Below are 13,929 nucleotides of genomic sequence, written 5' to 3'. Positions count from 1 at the left end.
GATAAACCATAAGTCCAATTAAAATGAGCCAGTGTCTTCTTCCCCCCAATTTCCGTGGGGTTAATCATGTCTCAATGTTTTCAGTCCCCTCTTCCAGTCCCGCAGTGAATGAGCAGTTGATTATATATTCAAGTTCAGTTTGGGGGAGCTAGTTAATTTTATTTCATGACCTCAAATTAAGTACTATGCTTCAAAGATATTGAAATATTTTCATGCCAATTGCTATTTAAAATTCATGAGGATTACAATTTCTTATTGCCTAACTTGTTTTTTTCCCTCATTTCTGAAGCTTTCTTGACAGTCCTTCGTTTTCCATCTGTTTTCCCTCAGTTTTCTTCTAAAAGTTTCTTCTTGCTTGGGTGGTATACTATCACTACTATGTCCACTTAGAAAAAGCTGCAAACACTTGCCAAGAAGCTGTGACAAGCCTCCTTGTTCCTTTCTGTAGTGTGTCCCCATAGATGTTAATACCTCATGTGTATCTGGTACCACTGCAAAGAAAAACCTCAGGAAATTATGACTGTTGGTTTTTATTTTGATATCATGAACCTGTATAACCTCACAGAGAGGTCTCCTCTGGGATACTCAATGCCAATGAAAGATATTTTTAGGGATTAATTACAACAAATATTGAGCAAAGCAATGCCCCCATAATGTGACTGCATTCCAGGAACTCTTGGACTTTTCAGCACTTGATTCTGGACACATGTTTTTCAGCATGGATGCTCTGTCTTCTTTTATACATATCCAGTTTCCCCCCAAACACAATGCAACTGTATCAATTGATAACTTGAAATGAGTCCTCTAATTGACTATCCATTTGCATTGAAATCATTTATAGTTTTACCATACCTAACCAAATTTTGATAAATTTATGTATCTAGATGAAGAATCTAGACTTTCAAGGTTATTCTTCCCATATTTTTACTGCCAACAAACAATATATTTTGACTTCTAATTTGTACTACTATTCTCATTTTTCTTATACCAATATTGTCTTGGATTTATGATTCATGACTAGACATACCTAGGTCAATATTCTTGTCAAATATCCCACTAGCCTACTGTCATGAGAGACTGGAATTTTGCATTAAGAACTTAGTGAATGGAGTTGGAAACATTCTCCCCTGACACCTTCCCCCATTCCCTTCAACCAGTTCCATATATACTATGAAAATCTGTAATAGCTACCATTTATATACTGCCAACTGTATATCAAAAACTTTATAGAAAAATGTGTATTTAATTCTCCCTTCAATCTTGAAAGATCCTATAAACTTCATTGTGTGGTCGAGGTTATTGAAAGTTGAACATCTAGTAAAGCCACTGAGCTGTAAGTTAACCATGGGTCTATTTTGTTTCAAATCATACATATTTTTACTTTGCTATACTGCCACAGAAACAAGAAAATCTGTAACCAGTAAATCACAGTCTTGTAGAGTGGGAAAAGAGAACATTCTATCATAGGTAAGGCAATCTTAAAAGTATACTAATGAAAAAATAGAATAAAAGTACATAAAAGGCTGAAGGAGGGAGACAGGTGTGCTGAGGGAGTGTTCATGGTGGAAAATTCCAAGCTATTTTATTGGAGCTGGTCATTAAAGAGAAAGATAAACCTCATGAAGAAGAAACTTGAGCTTGTATTAAAGTTTTTTTTAAAAATACATTTTCTCCTTTGCTGTTTTTCAGCTGTTAACATTATTCTTAAAGAATTCTTAACATGATTCTAGATAGGTAGTTTCTTTCTCTATCCATGTATACCTTTTTTTTTTAAAAAAATCCTCTTCATTCTGTAACAACAAATGCCTTAAACCTGAAGCTGTTTGCTTTATAAACAGTTTTCAGAGAGCTCCTATACATAAGACGCTAGACAAGTCTAAGACCTTATGAACAATTGTAGCAGAGTAGGGGAATACAAAATTAACAAACAGAAAGGAGTAGCCTTTATACATAGTAATAATGAATATGCTGAGAAAGAACTCAGGCAAACAATCCTATTCACAATAGCCTTATACATACATTGGAAAAAACCCAAGTATGGATGTGAAAGAACTTATAGTGGAAATTTTAAAACATCACTAGAAAAAAAAAACACTAGAAAAAAACAATACTAGAAAAAAAAACACTTCCCATGATCACCAGGCAGCAGCACAATTAATGTTGTGAAAAATCTATAGATTCAATGCAATCTCCATTAAAATTCAAATTCATAGACATGACAAACAAACAAATAAACAGCAGCAACAACAAAAAACAAACAAGCCAACAACATGCTTAAAATTTACATGGAAATATAAAGGATTTTTACTAGATAGTTAAAAAAAAATTCCCGAGCAAACTGAAAATATCATCATGCATGATTTCATCGTATACCGAAGAGCCACAGTAACAAAAACAGCATGGTACTGTCACAAAAACAGACACATATATCAATGGAATAGAATAGAGGACCCAGATGTTATTCCACATGGCTACCCGATAGCAAAAAATCATTTTCTGTTGCGATGACATAATATCCTGACAAAGAAACATTGAAGATATAGGGGTTCATCTGACTTATAATTCCAGGTTAAAGACCATCATTTCAGGGTTGTGAATGGAGTCAAGCAACTAGTCACAACACATCTACAGTCAAAAGCATAGAGAAATGAATATGCCCATGGTACTATGTGCTTGTTCCTGCTTAGCTCAATTTCTCAACACTTACCCTATTCTGGATCCCTTGTCTAGGAAATAGTACCACCCACAATGAACTGCATATTACTACATCAATTAATGATGAAGGTAATTTTTCTTTTTCTTTTTCTTTTTCTTTTTCTTTTTCTTTTTCTTTTTCTGGTTTTTGGATACAGGGTTTCTTTGTGGCTTTGGAGGCTGTCCTGAAACTAGCTCTTGTAGACCAGGCTGGACTGAAACTCACAGAGATCCACCTGCTTCTGCCTCTCGAGTGCTGGGATTAAAGGCATGTGCCACCACCACCCGGCCTTGAAGGCAATTCTTCAAAGATATTCCTTCAAAGATAATTATAGGTCAGGTGAAGTTCATAGTTAAAAATCAACCAGCAAAATATGTACACAATAAAAGAAGAAACAAATTGTGTTGGAACCAAAGCGATCAACATGAAATAGGTTGTTTGTGTGTGTGTGTGTGTGTGTGTGTGTGTGTGTGTGTGTGTGTGTGTGTGTGTGTATGTGTGTGGTGGGGTGACGAGATAATGTTTGTGAAAATAGTAAATGATTTTCATATATGAAATTGTTTTTAATGAGACTCATTATTATATATTATGAATATAATTCAATTAAATAAACACACACTATACAAAAATGTGTGTAAGTTACATGCAAGTACTATTATACTTCTTTTAAAGGACTCAAACATCTGTGGAGGTTTTTTATCCTTAGCAAGTCCTGGAATCCATGCCCTGTGAATACTAAGGGACCATTTTATCTGTAAATAGTAACTCAGGAATAGTAACAGACACTTTCCTAGCTTCATGTAATAGAATTCAGCAATTAGAATGAAATTACAATACAATTGTATTAAAAAATAACCATAAGGGAAGCAAATTCTTATGACTCAAAATTGTGTGTGTGTAAAGCAAAGATCAACATTGAATCTGTAGTTCATCAATTCAACCAGACTAGTTGGATGGCAAGTATGAATTTTAAATTTCTATATTTTTATGTGTATGTCATAAATTTTCAAGTAGTACAAAAATAAAACTATTTTGTTCACTTAATCATGAAATCGGTGATTCTCATGTGCTTACTAAGAGCTAGACTATACACCTGGTAATGAGTTCTCACAAATAAGATGGGTTAGCATTTTCTTCTCCTTGGGACCTAGTTTCCTTGTGTAGCTGACCTGGCTTAGACCTCTTCATCCACCTGTGTCATTATCCTAACACTAGTATTGTAGGCATACGCCACCATACCTGGCTACATGGATTTAAGAAAATCATAAAAACATTATATTGGAGCAGATTACTGTTACATGAAAATTTAATTACAACAGATATGAAGTACCGTGGAATACTATACACACACACACACACACACACACACACACACACACACACACACACACACACACACATATATATGTATATATCACATATATACACATATATAAGTACACATTATATATTTATATACACATACATGCACACAATTGAATACACACACATATGTAGGATGAATAGTAGTTAGCTGAGGTGGGACACAGAAGGGAAAAGCATCCTAGGGAGGGAAACAGCATGCTTCAAGCTCTACTGTCAGGAGAATGATGTGATAAAGTGATAAATACTTACCTTAGTGTAGATAGTCATCAAATATCAGAATATTTGCCTGAAAATGTTGGCAGTGGCTGAAATTTGAACTTCCATATATGGGCATTAGGAAGATATTGAAGCATTTTTCTTTGATGGTAATTTACCCTAAACAAACTCTAAAACCCTATTTTGATTACGGTGGGGAATAAATGTGGAATGGGGATACATAAGGTGGATAAAAAGAGCAGACACATTTGGATGATATTGAAATATCCAGATAATAAATACCAGCAAGAAATCCTCATGCTATCTGTACAGCAGAAGGTTGTGAGATTGTCTGAGCAACTTCTCAGCCCTTTGAAAATTCCTTGCTCCAATGGCTACAGAAATAGTAGCAGAGTGGTTGAGAACAAGGACCCTGGAGTCAGACACTTGGTTTCAATCCTGCATCTACGAGAGCAGTTGGGCAACTCAGAGTTCCTAAACATCTTTCTAAATCATGATCATATTGAAGAAACTAGCTGTAATCCCTGTGCTGGAGAAAGTTGGAGATGGGAAGACAGCTGGGGCTTTTTGCTAGATACTGTAGTTGAGTCAGTGAGCCCTAGCTTCACTAGGAGATCTTGCCTAAAATGAAGGTGGAGAAAAACCAATGAAGGAGTATCACATCAACATCTGGTCTCCATACACACACACACACACACACACACACACACACACACACACACACACACACACACACGCTCATACATGGGTCACACACACACAAACTTGTACATGCATACACTCAAAAATTCTACACTACTAGTAGGACTTAGGATAGGGCTTGCCACAGAGTAAATGTGACAATATTTGCTTTTATTACTATTATACTCATAGACATATTTAAAACATGTTTTTGGCATTAGCTGGATTGGGGAAGGGGAGAACCTGGTTTTATTAAAAAAAGAATAAAAATTGTCATGTCCACCTTGACCAGCAAGAACGACGCAACACCGAGGAACCTTCTCACAGTTTATTAGGGAACCTTGATTTACAGTGAATGGTGACCCCGGGTAGAGGAAGACGGGGCCTGATATAGTCTACATCTACCAATCACCTAACCCTATGTGGTGCCCCAGGATAGGTTGTCTCCAAGTAGAATTAAGAGAATACATGGCCTTTACCAAATTAGGAGTTGTTTACCACAGAGAGCACTCTCTGTCGGGCTGGCGGAAGGCGGAAATCGGCGCCATCTTTTGGGCATGGTACTTTGCAGCTCCCAACAAAAAATATCTGTTGAAGATATGCTGAGAACCAGGTGAGTGTTGTGACTGTGACAAATGAAGACTGCCATAAATACTAACAACTCTAAGACCAGAGCACAAAAGAGACTGCATAGCCCACACCTATATCCAACACTTAACAAAATGTGAATGGTGGGATGGTTTGATTGAGACATATCATACACAGTCTCTGCCATGTTAATGCTTGGTCTCCAGTTGGTGGCTGTGTTTTGGGAGGTTTAGGAAGTGTGGCCTTGCTGGAAGAAGTATGCCACAGGAGGTGGGGTCTGAGAGCTTAAAGATTTGTACCATTTTGACTTTACTTCTCTGTGTCTTGCTTGTGAATTGAGATGTGAGCTCTCAGATGTTCCTGCTGGCAAGCCTGCTGCTTGCTGCTGTGCTTCCCTGCCGTGATGGTGATGGGCTCTTATCCCTCTGTAACTGTAAGCACATGGTAAGCCCTTCCTTCTATAAGTTGCCTTGGTCATGGTGTTTTATCTCAGCAATAGACATGAAACTAATACAAGAAGGAAAATCGCAGAGGATTTTCTCTGAAAGCTGAAAGGCTGCAATTCAAGGTCTTGAGCCAACTTTGGGGAAAGAAGTATCTGCAAGATAACCCGAGAGAGGAATAAGAAGTGGAAATTGTATGATTATGTTTTTATTTTTAAGTGGAGCTTGGCTTATATTATAAGTTACCTGAAAATAGACTTTGAGCAAGGAAAAAAAGCATTGGGTTCTGGAGGACAATAGAGACCCAAAACATAGAAGAGCAAAAAATAGAGTTTGGGATTAAGTCCTAAAATTTTAAACAACAGCATTAACAAAGATTCTATACATTTAGAAGCAGAAATATTATCATATAGCTAGCATGGATTTATAGAACAGAGCTCTCAAATCTGTTGCTGCTTAGAAAATTTTGTAGGAGAAATACCTTAATGTAATTTCATATTTGATTGAAATTACATTCTTTAGCTACTGAAGAGTTGAGGTGCCTCTACATCTGATGGAATTATGATTTTAAACACAGATATTACAAACTACTCCATGGTGGGCTATCCAGGGGTTTCAGCTTAATTATGAGTGGGATAGTCACTCACATAGCCACCCATTTCTCACGTATCTTGGGATATCTTAAAATTTTCCCCCACTCAAAGAATCATGTACTTTGAAGTTTAGCTGAGTTGTTACTATCTTCCAAAACTTTTCTTGTAATTTTTCTCAGTTGATAATTCTATTGGGAGCATTCAATGTGAGATAGTATTTTTAATTTATATATTGCAGTAACTATCATTTGAAGAACTTAAGACACTACACAAATTTTGCCTCAATTATCTGGTTCTAAACTTGCACTTGTAACTAATCTGCTCCTTCTATTTTCTGGCTTTCAGATGCTTGCTATTCTCTTCCCAACTGCAATTTCCTTATGAATCCCTTTGCCTTGAAAATTTCCAAGACCGCTTAACAGGAGTGCCATATTTAGCTTCTAAATGTGTCTAATTCTCCTATACAAGATTGTTCTCTTTTCACTTGGCGTCAAGGGATTGACTCAAAATAACTACCCTTTTGTTACAAAGAAAGAAGAGCAAAACCAAAGAAATTCAGCAAAATGGAGGCTTTACAATCATTTTTAAAAGAATAGTTATAGAATATCTGAACTCCAGCAGCTTCCATGGAGGCAGCTTTGAGGCCCTCTGCTTGCTCTTTGGGAATTTCAGTTTGCAGTCCTGATTTGATTTATGATGTCACATTGTATGAAAAGGGAGAGAGGTTAAATGCTAGGCTTCACATTTAGATTAGAGTCCTAGGGACCAAAGCCATTATGCATCTTATTTTTAGTATACAATGTCACATAGCTTTTTATTTAACATCCAAGACAACACTTACCATGGATTTTGACTTTCATGGCCATTGTGCATCACTTACTAGATTTTATAGGCCTTTTTGATAGACCTATATAAGATATCCACTAGGTGAGAAATATTAATTTTGGGAAACTATCCTCAACTTATACCTTCAAACTTATAACCAATACAAATAATTTTAACAGTTTTCTGTGATAATTTTTATCTGGATATTCATGTTTAAGAACCTTATTTCCTAACCTAATTTTATTTAGTTTGTAGTCGGTTGACTCAAATAACACTATCTCAATTAACTTAAGTTAATATTATTTCATCTTTGTCTTATACAAATTGTTTTCTGTAGATGATGAAGTGTCCTGAGTTTAGGTTTAAATGGTCCCTGTGATGAGACCATTTACTGGAATGTGCAAGATCAGGAGAAAGGGATGTGAGCAGAAGAAGGTGCTGTACAGGAAGCAAGTGTGTGGTCCAGAAATGCCAGTTTTCAGATGATTACTACAAATCAAAGAAGATACATGATTTCTTTTTGGTGCTTGAATCTTGGCTTTCAGGGAGACTCTGAGACTAAACATTTAGAGTTTATCAGTTTATAGACAGTATAGTTGAGTATCCCATATCTAAAATTCTTAGTACTATGAGCAGCTTTGATTTATTGGTTTTAGTTCCCGAAATATTTGCAAGTACATAGTGAGGCAATTCTTATACCCAAATTTGGCACAAAATTTGTTTCCTATGTACAGTCTATCTATTTGTCACCCACCCCCAAAATGGTAATTTTATTACATTTAAAACTAATTTCATTCGTGAACCAAAGTTTCATAGCATACAATTTTCCACTGTACAATTATGAAACTAAAACGCTTTTGGATTCCAGGTTTCTGGATGAGCCATTTTCCATCTGTATAAATATCCACGGGATGTGGTGTAGTATCCTAGAACACCCCCAGAAGCTGCTGGTTCTGAACTGTACGTGGGCACCATCCAGCAGTTCCTTAGATATGCTTCAGTTTGCTTATCCATAAAGATAGAGTGAAGCTGTAAGTTTAATTACCTTGTCACTTGTAAATTTAGAAAGAAGTGTCTGTCTCCAAGTATGTGCTGAAATTTATGACCTATGGATATGTTGGATGACATTATGAAATTGTTAAAATAATTTATATTTACCTTTAAAATGAGGACTGTTTACGCTCTGCATGCAGTGCATCATGAACGTGATGTCTCCCAACAAATAAGTTGGTGTTTGAAATTTAAAGCCCCTTCCCTCTTTTCTTTTAAAGATCCCAGTGACTCCTTAGCTTTGTAAACTAAGCTTAATGAAAAAGAAGGGATTTCCACATTTCGATTGTAAATTAAAATCATAAATAAATTAAAATTGTAAATTAAAATATAATTTACAAATTAAAAATGAACTTTAAGAGGTCTCAAAATACTGTATTCAGATTTTCAAGTAGAAATAGAACTAAATGAGTTGAGCAGCACTATCAGAAGTAATGCAAAGACCCCTGTAGCCCAGGAGGTGCAGGATCCCTCAGTAACCAATCATTGAACACTGTCCTCAGCAAGTAATTGTTCAGCACTGACTGTACCACCAGCAAGATGGCATACGTCAGGGGATGTAGATGCTGTAGCTGCTGGGCAGAAATTAGTATCCAAGTGGCCCATGAAGAGGAGGAGCAACATTTCTAGGATAGAGTGCATTTTTCCCCATGAACCTCACCTTTGTCCTTCAAGCAAACAGCACATAAGGGGATGTGTTCAGATCTTCCTTCATATTCCACAGAAGAAACTGACTTAGACTGAGATACAGAAACTTTATGTCATAAGACGTAAGTACTTAAAAAATACTTTAGTATATCAGCAGAAAGGAGGTACAAAAGCAGAATAATACTTTTAAATAAATATGAGAAATTATATTTGCAGTAGTAGCAAACAATTTATATTTTATCACTAGACAAGATAAATAGACATGTCTATGCATAATTATTTTGGACTGCTTTTCAGAGCCATTAGAAATAAGCACTTGAGAAGGATCCTTCAGACTGCACTGTTAGAAAAAGACTCAAGGAATTGACATCAGTGGCAAGGAGATGCCTAGAAGGTACTGTGTGTATCAGTATTCGAATTTCCCCACAGTACAGCACCTGTAACATTTGGCCAGTATATTTTTATCAAGAATAAATGCTTCATTTTCTAGTTGCTACTAAAGATAAGATGATGGATTGGAAGACGCTAGTGTGGTAACATAAACAACTCATCATACAAGCGTTTTTCAAAGAAGACTGCCTTTTTATAGTTTCTGTTTTCTGTATGTTAAACAATGGCTGGTGTGTTGGCACGTCTCTTGGTCTATGAGATGACTTTTTACAAGGGAAGCTACAAACATCCAAACAACATATGGCATAAAACCTGGATGCATTACATGTTATTTTTCTAACACCCCTTGGTGGCTTCCTTTTAAACATAAATGACCAATTATTGGGTTGTTTTAGCAGTTACTTATGTTTGACAGTGTTCATGTGGTCATCAGAGGACAACTTGAAGGAATCAGTATTCTCCTCCTGACACATAGGTCTCAGGAATCAAACTCAGATTGTTACATTTGGGAGCAAATATCTTTACCTGTTGAGCCATTGCACTGGGTACTGTCTTAAGAAGTCTTGTGTGTGTGTGTGTGTGTGTGTGTGTGTGTGTGTGTGTGTGTGTATTTTACTTTAATTTTTTTAAAAAATGATTTGTTTAATTTAGAAACAATCTTATTTTACTTATCAGTCCCATTTCCCTCTCCCTCCTACTCACCCATGTCCCCCACAGACCCCCCTATCCCAACTCCCCTTCTATTCAACAGGGAGGGTGAGGCATTTCATGGGAGATCATCAAAGTCTGTCACATCATTTGCCGGAGGGTACAGGCCCTCCTCCATGTATCTGGGCTGAGAGAGGATCTCTCCATGGGGAATGGGCTCCCAAATTCCATTTGTGCATTAGGGATAAACACTAGTTCCACTGTCAGAGGTCCTACAGACAGCTCAGGCCTCTTAACTGGCACCCACATTCAACAGGCTTGGCTTGGTCCAATGCTGGTTCTCCAGCTTTAAGACTGGAGTTTGTGTGCTCTCATTTGATCAGGTCAGCTGTTTCTGTGGATTTCCCCAGCATGGTCTTGACCCCTTTGCTCATCACTCCCCATCTCTACAACTGGATTTTAGGAATTTGGCTTAGTAATTAGCTGTGGATCTCTGCTTCTGCTTTCATTAGCTACTGGATGAAGACTCTAGGATGGCATATAACGCAGTAATCAAGGGCAGTTAAGGTCGCCTCCCCACTATTGCTTAGATACTTAGTTGGGGTTATCCTTATGGATCTCTGGACATCTCCCTAGTGCCAGATTTCTCTTTAAACCTATAATGGCTCTCTCTATTAAGGTATCTCTTTTCTTGCTCTCTATTCTTCCCCCAACTCGAATTTCCTGCTTCCTCATGTCCTCCTCAGCACTCCTCTTCTCCCCTTCCCAATTGTCCTAGATCCTTCTCCCCACCCCTCATGCTCCCAATTTACTCAGGAGCTCTTGTCTCTTTCCCCTTCTCCAGTGGACTATGTATGTCTCTTTTATGGTCTTCCTTGTTTCCTAGCTTCTCTAGAGGTGTGGATTGTAGGCTGGTAGTTCTTTGCTTTATATCTAATATCAATATATGAGTGAGTACATACCATGCTTGTCTTTTTGTGACTGGGTTACCTCACTCAGGATGGTTTCTTTCAGTTCTACCCATTTGTAGGTTAATTTCAAAATTTCATTTTTTTTCTGCTGAGTGATACTCCATTGTGTAAATGTACCACATTTTCTCCATCTATTCTTTGGTTGAAGGGCATCTAGGTTGCTTCCAGATTCTGGCTATTACAAGCAGTGCTGCTATGAACATAGTTGAACAGATGTCTTTGTTGTATGAATTTGTATCCTTTGGGTATATGCCCAAGAGTGGAATTGCTGAATCTTCAGGTAGACTGTTTCTCATTTTCCTGAGAAACTGCCACACTGATTTCCAAAGTGGCTGTCTGAATTGGCACTTCCACAAACAATGTAGGAGTGTTCCCCTTTCTTCACATCTCTCCAGCATAAACTGTCATTGGTGTTTTTGATTTTAGCCATTCTGGCAGGTATAATAATCAGAGTTACAAATAATCTTTGTAAATTTTGGAGATCAGCCCTCTGTTGGATATGGGGTTGGTGAATGTCTTTTCCCAGTCTGTGGGCTGCCATTTTGTCTTGCTGACAGTGTCCTTTGCCTTACAGAACCTTCTCAGTTTCAGGAGGTCCCATTTATTAATTGTCAAGCTCAGTGTCTGTGCTACAGGTGTAATGTTCAGGAAGCAGTCTCCTGTAACAATTCGTTCAAGGGTACTTCCCATTTTCTCTTCTAAGAGGTTCAGTGTGGCTGGTTTTATGTTGAGGTCTTTGATCCACCTAGACTTAAGTTTTGTGCTTGGTCATAGACAAGGATCTATATGCAATCTTCTACATGTCAACATCCAGTTATGCCAGCATCATTTGTTGAAGATGCTTTTCCATTGTATAATTTTAGTGTCTTTGTCAAAAATCAGGTGTTTGTAGGTGTGTGAATTGACATCAGGATTTTCACTTCAATTCCATTGGTCTACCTGTCTGTTTGAATGCCAGTACCAAGCTGTTTTCATTACTATAGTTCTATAGTAGACCTTGAAGTCATTTACATGTCTTAAAAATTCTTAGAAAGAATCCCAATAAAAATATTTATTTGAGAAAATTTAGCAAAAATCACATAAATGGAACATGAACTGTTCTTATTTTTATCAGAAACATGTATTAGTATTATCATTTACATTTGAGTTACTTATAGATTTAGTGTCTGTGTTTCCTCCAGAGGCTTTTGCATTGATACTAATGAATAAAAAGAAGTCAAAGAGCAATGATATCACCACTAGTACTGCTCATTAAGAATTTTTAGCTCCTGTCTTTTGGTCCTATGATGGACTATGATGGATTATGTTTTTTTTTTCTTCACAATATGAATGGGTGTGATGGTTTTCAGTTTGGGGCACTATTTAATAATACCCTGCACAGCTTCAGACTCATGTAAGGGGACACATGGTGTTCCCAATGGTTATTCAGTCATCAGAAGGTGAGCATGAGTGTTAACTATAAATGGAATAAAAGAAATGTTCCAATTCTAACCCAGTGATAGCTATTGTGGATATTTGTTACTTAGCATAGACTAAATTATATATGGTAACCTATAATACATTGAAGTGTTAATTATGATCAAATCTGAAATCCTCATTTTATTTTCTTTATAAAATTTAGCTATTGGCTCATTGACTTCTTGGTCTCTTAGTTTCACAATTTTCTTTTCCATATCATTAAGTTCAAGAATTTCACTGATTTATACTCCATATCTCCCCACCTGTGTCACTTGACATCTTTTGTAATTTAATCATTAACTTACCAGAGTTGTCTCTGACCTTAGGACTTTGTTACCTTCACTCATATCTTTTTTTACGATTTATTTATTTATCATGTTTGCACTGTTCTGCGTGGATGCCAGAAGATGGCACCAGATCTCATTACAGATGGTTGTGAGCTACCATGTGGTTGCTGGGAATTGAACTCAGGTCCTCTGGAAGAACAGACAGTGCTCTTAACCTCTGAGCCATCTCTGCACCCCCCCCAATATCTTTTGATGTTGCTACTTTTTATTTAGTCATTACCATAAGAGTAATGACATTGTTAGTTAAACAAGGGAGTACATAACTCTTTCCTTGCTCTAAAACTTTAGAACTATAGTATTTTGAATACTTATTTAAACAGCTTTATGTTCTGTAACAACATTTAGGTGAATGACAAGTCACTTATGCATTTAATAGCATTGGTTGTAGTTTTATTGTGCCCTTTGTGTATTGAAGTATGTTTAGGATGCTTACATACATATCCAATCAGTATGTTGTACAGTAATAAGAGTTGAATCCTCAGAAAAATATTCCTGTCATCTAGGCTTGTATACAATAGTCTATGAAGTACACACAAATTCACAAATATGTGAATTTGTGTAACAGACATTTTTCAGAATGTAATCCTTTCATTACATGGCATGTGACTTTAGTTTAGTTGCTAGAATAGAAAAAATACTGTAGTAGTAGAGAAGATAATTTTATTATAAACTTAAGTTATTAAACATTTTCCCCATTTCTTCTTTTCCTCACTTGTAAGTTTCTAGTATATTTCTTCATGTTTTATCTTACAAAAAATTGAATCTATTCAGTCTTGAAAAACAAGATTATTCTAACAAAAGAAGATTTTAGAAATTACTGTAGCAGATACCTGGAGAAAATTGATAACACATCTATCATACATCATGTAATTGCCATTTATTGGTAGATGTTGACCATGAGCCAATGTTTCTCTTAGAAAGCAAGGCTGGCTTGTGTATCCAGAGTAACCAGTAAAGATTAAATGTTAATGAATTATATAATCACATGTTTATATGGGTTAAGACCACCAA

Source organism: Cricetulus griseus, chromosome 2, assembly GCF_003668045.3.
Source record: "Cricetulus griseus strain 17A/GY chromosome 2, alternate assembly CriGri-PICRH-1.0, whole genome shotgun sequence".
NCBI lineage: Eukaryota > Metazoa > Chordata > Mammalia > Rodentia > Cricetidae > Cricetulus > Cricetulus griseus.
This window is presented reverse-complemented; position numbering follows the sequence as displayed.